The 8,571-nt window shown below is 43.0% G+C and overlaps 1 non-coding gene across 1 annotated transcript; it reads right to left on the reverse strand.

The window, feature by feature from the left end:
• Positions 1–8,207: 8,207 nt before the first annotated feature.
• LOC120255617 lies at positions 8,208–8,315 on the reverse strand. Its single transcript, XR_005535053.1, has one exon. It is a non-coding gene; the product is annotated as a small nucleolar RNA R71 (small nucleolar RNA).
• Between the last annotated feature and the right edge of the window lie 256 nt (positions 8,316–8,571).

Genomic DNA, 8,571 nt, shown 5'->3' on the forward strand with positions numbered 1-8,571 from the left:
TTCAAAATTATATTAGTGTAATTTTAAATCATATGGAAATGTAGAGGAGTGATCTCTACAACAGTACAAATTATATCAAAGAGGCATCAGTATTTTTTTTAAATTATTTTTTAGTGTGAAAATATATTGTCAAATTTTGAGTATACCTGAAACTAATATTTCTATTATTATATATTCTTAAGACAAAATTATGGGAAAAAAGACTATTCCATTAATCTTGTCAAACAAAATTAAATATTCAATACAAAGCATATATGGTCATTCGTTTCAAATTCTTTAAGTTTTAATTATTTTTACTAATTAAATCTTTTTTTAAATGTTGATTTTCAAAATTGTATGAATTATAGCGAATATTTTAATTTTTTTATTTTTTTTTATTTTATTAAGCATTCATTTTTTTTGGAAGGATTATATATTATGTGCATTATTTATTCTAACATAATGACCCACAATATGATGTGCCTTCATTAGCCTTCCTCAATTAGTAATTATTGGAAGAGCTTTAAGCCCTAAGTTTTATTATAATATATATTATTTTGTTTGGTAATAAACTTCACAAAGCCATTGAAAAATCTCCGTACTTGTTTTTCCCAATTTGTTCTCGACTTGTGGCTTTTCTTGGAGTATGATGAGCAAAGTCTCTTGAGGAGTGGTTAAGATTTATGGGTTTGGGACCACCTATAGCAAATGGTTCATGGAACTTCGCTCGAAGCGAGCCTCAGGTCTTGGGTGTTTCGGTGGCGTCTCCTTGCCCTCTTCATTTGGGATACCTTTGCCACGGGTCCCAGGGTGAGCAGTGCTTCTTCATTCGCATAGCGTATTACTTCTTCAATCTGCTCCTCTTGGTCGAGATAAACCCAGCCCATGCCGCATTCGAGTTAAACGTTTTCCTGCACATCTGTCAATAATCTCATCGGTGGTGTCTAAGTATAATGTATCCTTAGCAGTCAAGAGGTCTTGCCGGCTTGGTGGTATGTGAACTGTCATCTCCAACTCTCAGCGTTCCAGCTCCCACGCGCCATCCCATGTCAATCAAAAGGTACTTTGGAGTTCGCAGGCGGCCTCCACAGTATCAATGGTACATCCGTGTCCTCGCCGATGTCTGGCACCACAAAATTAGCAGGAAATATATACTTATCCATGACAAGCACATCTTGATGATGCCTCGGATGTCGCCGTTGATCCGCCAATTGCCCGCTGCCTGCTGCAAGAAAGTCATCAAGGTGGGCCTAGGATTCTCCAAACCTAACCACGAAGAAGATGTATGGCATGACATTGATAGCTGCCCACAGATACACTTGAGTGCCAACGCTTCACCTAGCGTTGCTAATGTTACGGAATGAGTGAGAAAATGCTCAGGTCTTTCTTCTTGTTACGGCATGTTCTTTTTGCAAAACCGCCGAGCAAGATGGATCAGAATGGGGAGGCACTCTCCTCTAACTTCTCTTGTTGGTCAATAAATCTTTCAAGAATTTAGCATGCTTAGGCATTGAGCCCAATGCCGCAACAAAAAGGATATTGATGTGGAGTTGCTTGAATGAGACTTAGGAACTTCTTATGTTGCTCATCCGGCTTGGTCATTCTCTTCAATCTCGAGGGATGAAAGATTTCTTGGCTTGAAGGGTGGAGGTGCCATCTCCTCTCTTCTGCTCGGTCCTTCTCCAGCCTCTATGACCCTCAGTTTACACATGTACATTGGAGCTACTCACTTGGAAGCTTCCCTTCAACCTCAGCGATCACGCCATGAAAGTGATCACTGATTACTCTCTAGGATTCATCTACTGTATTGCTCGGTAGAGCTCCCTTGTGGTGGTTCACTAGAGACTTTACAGTTTGTCCAACTTGGTTCTCAAGATTTTTGCAGGGCGCGAGTGTGATTGCGAGTGTGGCCTCAACTGATTCAAACCTTGAATTCGAGGATTACACAAATCTAATCAAGGCCTTCTCTAAGTAGGTCATGAGGGTCACCAAGCCATTAACTCTGTTCTCGATATTTGGGGCTTGTTGTTGTTGGAAACCCGGTGGCCCATGGCCTTCTTTGGACCTTGGTTGCTCTATGAAAAATTGGGATGATTCTTCCATCGAATTGTAGGTGTTGCTATATGGATTCCCTTGGTTCCTCATTGCATGACCCACAAAATCAACTTTCTCAGCGAAGATACATCACCAATGGAGATGCAACGTCGGAGGAAGCATGTCCTCCCTCCCACATCCGTTACATGTTGTCACAGCGCCACTCTCTTGAGCTAGAACATCTAACTTGCTTACAATGCTTCAACGAGGCATGATGACGTTCGCATCTATCTCAGTGGAGTTCAGCCACTTTCTTCTTCTCTCGCATTCACTGGTGGCTACTTTGGACCCATTTTCTTCAATAAGTTGTCGGCACTGCCTCAGGGGTCTTGCTACCTAAGATACCTCCTATTTCCGCATCCAAAAAGTTGCCTGTGCTTGGATTCAAACCATTTGTAAAAGGTTTGGATAATCATCCACTCCGAGAATCCAGGTGTTGTAGGGCATTTGCTGAGCTCCTCGAGAACTTTCCCAGTCTCAAATAGGGAGACTCAATTACATTGTACAAAGGAAGAGATCTCATTCCTTAGCTTTGATTTTCCGAGAGGAAATAGCAGCCAGAAAAAGCTTCTACCATCTCCTTCCATGTGATGATCGAGGGCTTTAGGTAATGAGTGTAGCCAGCACTTTTCGCTCTCCCCTTTAAGGAAAATGGGAAGGCTCTCAACTTGATGGCATCATCACAGTCACTCCATTGATCTTGAGCATATCACACACCTCAAGAGAGTTCTCTATGATGTTGTTTGGATCCTCATCGGCCAAACCATTAAACTGTGTGGATTGCTACAACATGTGGATGAATGTCGGCTTTAGCTCAAAGTTCTGAGCTGTAATATGGGGGACGCTATCAATGCTCGATTGTGTTCCCAAAAGCTGAAGAGTCTAGCATAATCGAGATAGTCCTCTGCTTTGGTGATTCATTACAGCGCCATATTGCTGAATTTTCAACTTCCAAATCAGCTAAATTCGACGGTTCTTCCACAGGTTCTTTCCTTTTTCTTCTAAGTGTTCTTTCAAGCTCGGGATCTCCTTCAATCAATATTGAGGGGTTCCCTCGGGTCATCAACCTGAAGCTGCACAAAAGAAAGAAAACAAATCAGTATCTCTAAATGCCTACTCCCCTGCAACGGCGCCAAAAACTTGACAGGTTGCTTCGCAAGTACACGGAGTTGTCAAAGTAATAAATCCCAGGTGAGTGGAGGTATCGTATCCACAGGGAGTAGGGAGTAAAAATACTTATATTGCTTCTTAGCTAGGTGAAAGATGGAATAGTGATTTGTGTGTCAAAAGATGTGAAATAACAAAAGATGAAATAAACAAGAGAGAAAGTACGGGGAAAGGAGAAAGTAAGGCAATCGATATAAATGGGGTACCCGGGTATTGTTCCCCCTAGGACAATAGTTTCAAGTGCAAGAACCCTCTATTATGCTTCCTAAATAATGCAATTGTGAGTCATGGACATCCTTAAATACATGATCCAAAACATAAGGTCAACCGTGCCTAATTCTACACATGTCCCGGAGGAGAAATCGAACAATCTCAACACCTCGCACTCGTATAGAATTGCAATGAGCTCTCTGAGTTCAAGTGATAAATCTCTTCCTATGTATAGACCTAACCCTTTGGTCCGGTAGGAAGGTCACTAGCCACAATTAAGCCCTAAATGCTAAAAATCACCTCAGCGCTTCACTCCATTGCACTCACAACTAGGCCTCGTGGGAGGATCATCCCTTAGCCCATTCACTCTATTGTGGCCGCAAAGAACTCGAGAGCGGAGGTAGAATCTATCCTGCTTTGGAGGAGAAGGGGCAGCTCTTGTGCCTCTCGACTCACCCTCTTAACCCTCTCCAATCAAGCTTCAGTCTAACCCTCGTGGTGTGTCACTCACTCACAAGGATAACCGGGTGAACTCTCAACCCTAGTGTCACTCTAAGGGAGTATTCAAACAACAAGCATTCAAGAATGGAACTCACAAACACATCAATTAATTGAAAGCATAATAAAGAGGTTCAAAGAAACTAATACATCCTAGGGTTCACAAATACCCAAATTCCCACTAGGGGTATAACTCTCCATGGAGTTTAATACAAACGATAATGAAATCAAGTGCAAAGATAAACAATCCATAAGAAAACCCCCTCGATGGTTGTGTCGATGGTCTTGTGGAGAGTCCTCTACTCGTCGCGCGATCTCCTCGTCCGGTATAAGATACGCCTTTGTCGGGAGGCTCCCTTACCAACCTTCTTCCTAATGAGGCGCGATGCTCGGGACAGCGAGAACCTCCTCCAAGACCTTGCCAATACCTCTCCAAACCCTAGCACTGAGCCTTCTCTCAAGAATGGGAGCGAGAAAAAAGCAGAAGATGAACAAAAGATCTTTGAAATCAGAGCTGATTCAACTTTAAATAGAGATGGAATCGAGTTTTCACGCCCGTGTGAGACTCCACACGGCCCTGTCGAAATAACGCATGGGCATGTGTAAATTCCACACGCCTGTGTGGCTTTCCTGTTTCTTGCTTCTTCGGCTGGCTGCCAATAAATCCTACTTCAACCCGGCATGAAAGTATTCCCGATTCCATGATTTCATCGAGGTAACGTAGACGGGCACATGTCCATGTCGTGGATAGCTTTGCTTCTTCATTAACGGACAAGTTGGTAGAGATCTTGTTCTATGTGCACAAGTCGGAAGGCTAAAGTGTGACTGCCCTTGTGCCCCTCCAATTGGTTGTGCTAACTGAATTATAAAGATGTTGGCACACACTCTAGCGTCTCGCATCCGACCTATGTCTTCGCGTTTGAACTTTAGCAAGATTTCTCCCAACATTGGTGCATTCACGGTCCACATTGGCTTTTTTCTCTCACTTTCGTCTTCACCTTAGTTGCAATAATGGTATTCTTTAGTTTAGGAGAATTTTTAACATTGAATGTTTTCATGCTCTAGTTACTGCTTGAATTTGTAGGAATTTTTGCCCGATTTATACTTGTTGCACTACTCACTCTCTAAACTCTTTTGGAAACTCAAGTTTAATGTTGTAGGGACTAGTTTAGTTTGTTTGTGAGTTAAAAAAAAAATTTGGAAAAGAAAAGAAGGAACAAAATAGTTTTCTTGTTTAGTTGTTCTTGTTGTGTGGAAAGAGCTACCTCCTATGATGTATGAAGCTACTCTCATAAGTCGGATACTAGTTATGCCCTAATGAGAGAAAGAGCTATCTCATGGGAAGTGTGAAAGCTACCACCCCGGTAGAAAGTGCTACCTCTTCGAAAGTGTGAAAGCCACCTTTAGCGGCCGCTTGGAAAAGGGCTACCTTCGAGGATGTGTGAAGCTACTACCGTTGTGAATTTGTGGTACTTTTGTAGATAAATAAGTCCCTTGTTCCTAGAACTTTGAGGAGTATACCTTGGGTTGATTGAGTCAGTCCACACACTTACACGATTTCGGGTTTATTATCCTTTTTGATTCAAGTTTTTAGCTAGAGCATTGATTTTTCGTATTTAGTGGTAAAAATTTCCATTGCTATTAGAATGCTTTCTTTGCATGCTTTGGTGAACCTAAGGCCAAGCACTTCCAATATTCCCTTCATCTATGCATACAATGTTTTAATTTTTGCTTGAGGACAAGCAAAAGCTTAAGTGTGGGGGAGTTTGACAAGCAAAAGCGTTCTTTCCTTATGATTTGCATTACTTTTGTCGGGTTTTAGCATTAATATGTGTGCATCTATGTTCTTTTACACAGATTGGGTTGTGAAGATGAAAGTGAAAGAAAGAAGCCAATGTGGACCGTGATTGCACCAATATTGGGAGAAATCTTGATAAAGTTCAAACGCGAAGACATAGGTCGGGTGCGAGACACTAGAGTGTGTGCCAACCTCTTTATAATTCAGTACCAAGACCATTTGGAGGGGCACAAAGGGCGAGTCACACTTTAGTGTTCGACTTGTGCACGTGAGAACAAGATCTCTACCAACTTGCCGATAATGAAGAAGCAAAGCGTTCCACGGCGTGGGCGTGTGCCCGTCTACGTTACCTCGATGAAGTCATGGAATCGGGATGCCTGTACCGGTTTGTAGCGGGGATTTATTGACGACCCGGCCGAAGAAGCAAGAAACAGAGAAGTCACATGGGCATGTGGAATTTACACACGCTCATGCGTTATTTACACAGGGCCGTGTGGAGTCTCACACGGGCGTGTGAAATCGATTCGACCCTATTTAAAGCCCGAATGCGCCTCGATTTCGACATTCTATTCTTCATCCTTTGTTCATCTTTTCCCCCATCTTGAGAGAAGCGGCGGTTAGGGTTTGGAGAGATATTAGCTGAGGTCTTGGAGGAGGTTCTACGGCTCCGACATCGGCGTCTTGGTAGGAAGAAGGTTGGTAAGGGAGCCTCGACAAGGCGTATCTTATCTGGGACGAGGAGATCGCGACGGCAGTGAGGACTCTCCACAAGACCATCGACACTACCATCGGGGGGTTTTTCTTATGGATTGTTTATCTTTGCATTTGATTTCATTATCTTTTTGTTTTAAACTCCATGGAGGCTAAACCCTAGTGGGTATTTGGGTATTTGTGAACCCTAGGATGTATTAGTTTCTTTGAATCTCTTTATTATGTTTTCAATTAATTGATGTGTTTGTGAGTTCCAATCTTGAATGCTTGTTGTTGAATACTCTCTTAGAGTGACACTAGGGTTGAGAGTTCACTCGGTTATCCTTGTGAGTGAGTGACACACCACGAGGGTTAGACAGAAAGCTTGATTGGAGAGGGTTGAGAGGGTGAGTCGAGGAGGTGCGAGGGCGTCCCCTTTCCCCTCTGGTGTGAGATTCTACCTCCGTTCCTCGAGTTCTTTGCGGCCACAATAGAGTGAATGGGCTAAGGGATGACCCTCCGCTGGGGCCTAGTTGCGAGTGCAATGGAGTGAAGCGTTAAGGTAATTTTAGCACTGGGGCTTAATTGTGGCTAGGGACCTTCCGCCTGGACCAAAGGGTTAGGTCTATACATAGGAAGAGATTTATCACTTGGAATCCCTAGAGTTCATTGCAATTCTATACGAGTGCGAGGTGTTGAGATTGTTAGATTTCTCCTTCGGGACATGTATAGAATTAGGCATGGTTGACCTTAGGTTTGGGATCATGTATTTAAGGATGTCCACGACTCTCAATTGCATTAGTTAGGAAGCATAATAGAGGATTCTTGCACTTGAAACTAGTGTCCTAGGGGGAACAATACCCGAGTACCCCATTTATATCGATTGCCTTACTTTCTCCTCTCCCGTACTTTCTCTCTTGTTTATTTTATTTCACATCTTTTGACACACAAATCACTATTCCATCTTTCGCCTAGCTACGAAACAATCTAAGTATTTTTTTATTCCCTACTCCCTATGGATACGGTACCCCCACTCACACAGGGATTATTAGCTTGACAACTCCGTTGCACTGCGGAGCAACACTGTCAAGTTTTTGGCGCCGTTGCGGGGGTAGGCATTTAGAGATACTTTGCACTTTTGTTTTTCTTAGCTATTCATTCATTTTATTCTATTTCACATCTTCTTTTCTATCATCGTTCTGATTTGTTTACTTTCTTTTTGATGCGACTTCGAGGTTGATGGCCGAGGGAACCCCTCAATATTGATTGAAGGAGATCCAGAGCTTGAAAAGAAACTATAGAAGAAAAGGGAGAGGACACGTGGAAGAACCGTCTACTCTAGCTGATTTGGAAGTTGAAGGTTCGAGCAATATGGCGAAGCAGAGAATGAGCGGCAGAGGACACTCTACGACTATGCTAGACCTTCAGATTTGGGGACACAATTGAGCATTGTGCGTCCCCCTATTACAGCTCAGAACTTTGAGCTAAAGGCGGCATTCATCCACATGTTACAGCCGATGCACTGCAGTTCGATGGTTTTGGCCGAGTGAGGGATCAAGAGTCACATAGAGAACTTTCTTGAGGTGTGTGATATGCTCAAGATCAGCGGAGTGACGGATGATGCCATCAAGTTGAGAAACCTTCCCATTTTCCCTAAAGGGAGGCGAAGCGATGGCTACACTCATTACCTAAAAGCCTCGATCACCACATGGGAGGAGATGGTAGAAAGCTTTTTCTTGGCCGTTATTTCCCTCCCGGAAAAATACATCAAAAGCTAAGGAATGAGATCTCAGTCCTTTTATGCAGTCGAATTGGAGTCTCTATTTGAGGCGTGGGAAAGGTTCAAGGAGCTCCTGCGCAAATGCCCACAACACGGATTCCCGGAGTGGATGATTATGCAAACCTTTTACAACAGTTTAAATCCAAGTACAAGGCAACTTTTTGGATGCGGCCGTGAGAGGTACCTTAGGTAGCAAGACCCCCGAAGCATACCGACAACTTATTGAAGAAATGGGTCTAAATAGCTACCAATGGAATGCTAGGGAGAAGAAGAAAGTGGCCGCACTCCATGAAATAGAATCTTGATAGCGTCATTGGGGCTCAAGTTGAAGCATTGGGTAAGAAGCTAGATGTTA

The sequence above is a fragment of the Dioscorea cayenensis genome, unplaced genomic scaffold (genome assembly GCF_009730915.1).
Source record: "Dioscorea cayenensis subsp. rotundata cultivar TDr96_F1 unplaced genomic scaffold, TDr96_F1_v2_PseudoChromosome.rev07_lg8_w22 25.fasta BLBR01001108.1, whole genome shotgun sequence".
NCBI lineage: Eukaryota > Viridiplantae > Streptophyta > Magnoliopsida > Dioscoreales > Dioscoreaceae > Dioscorea > Dioscorea cayenensis.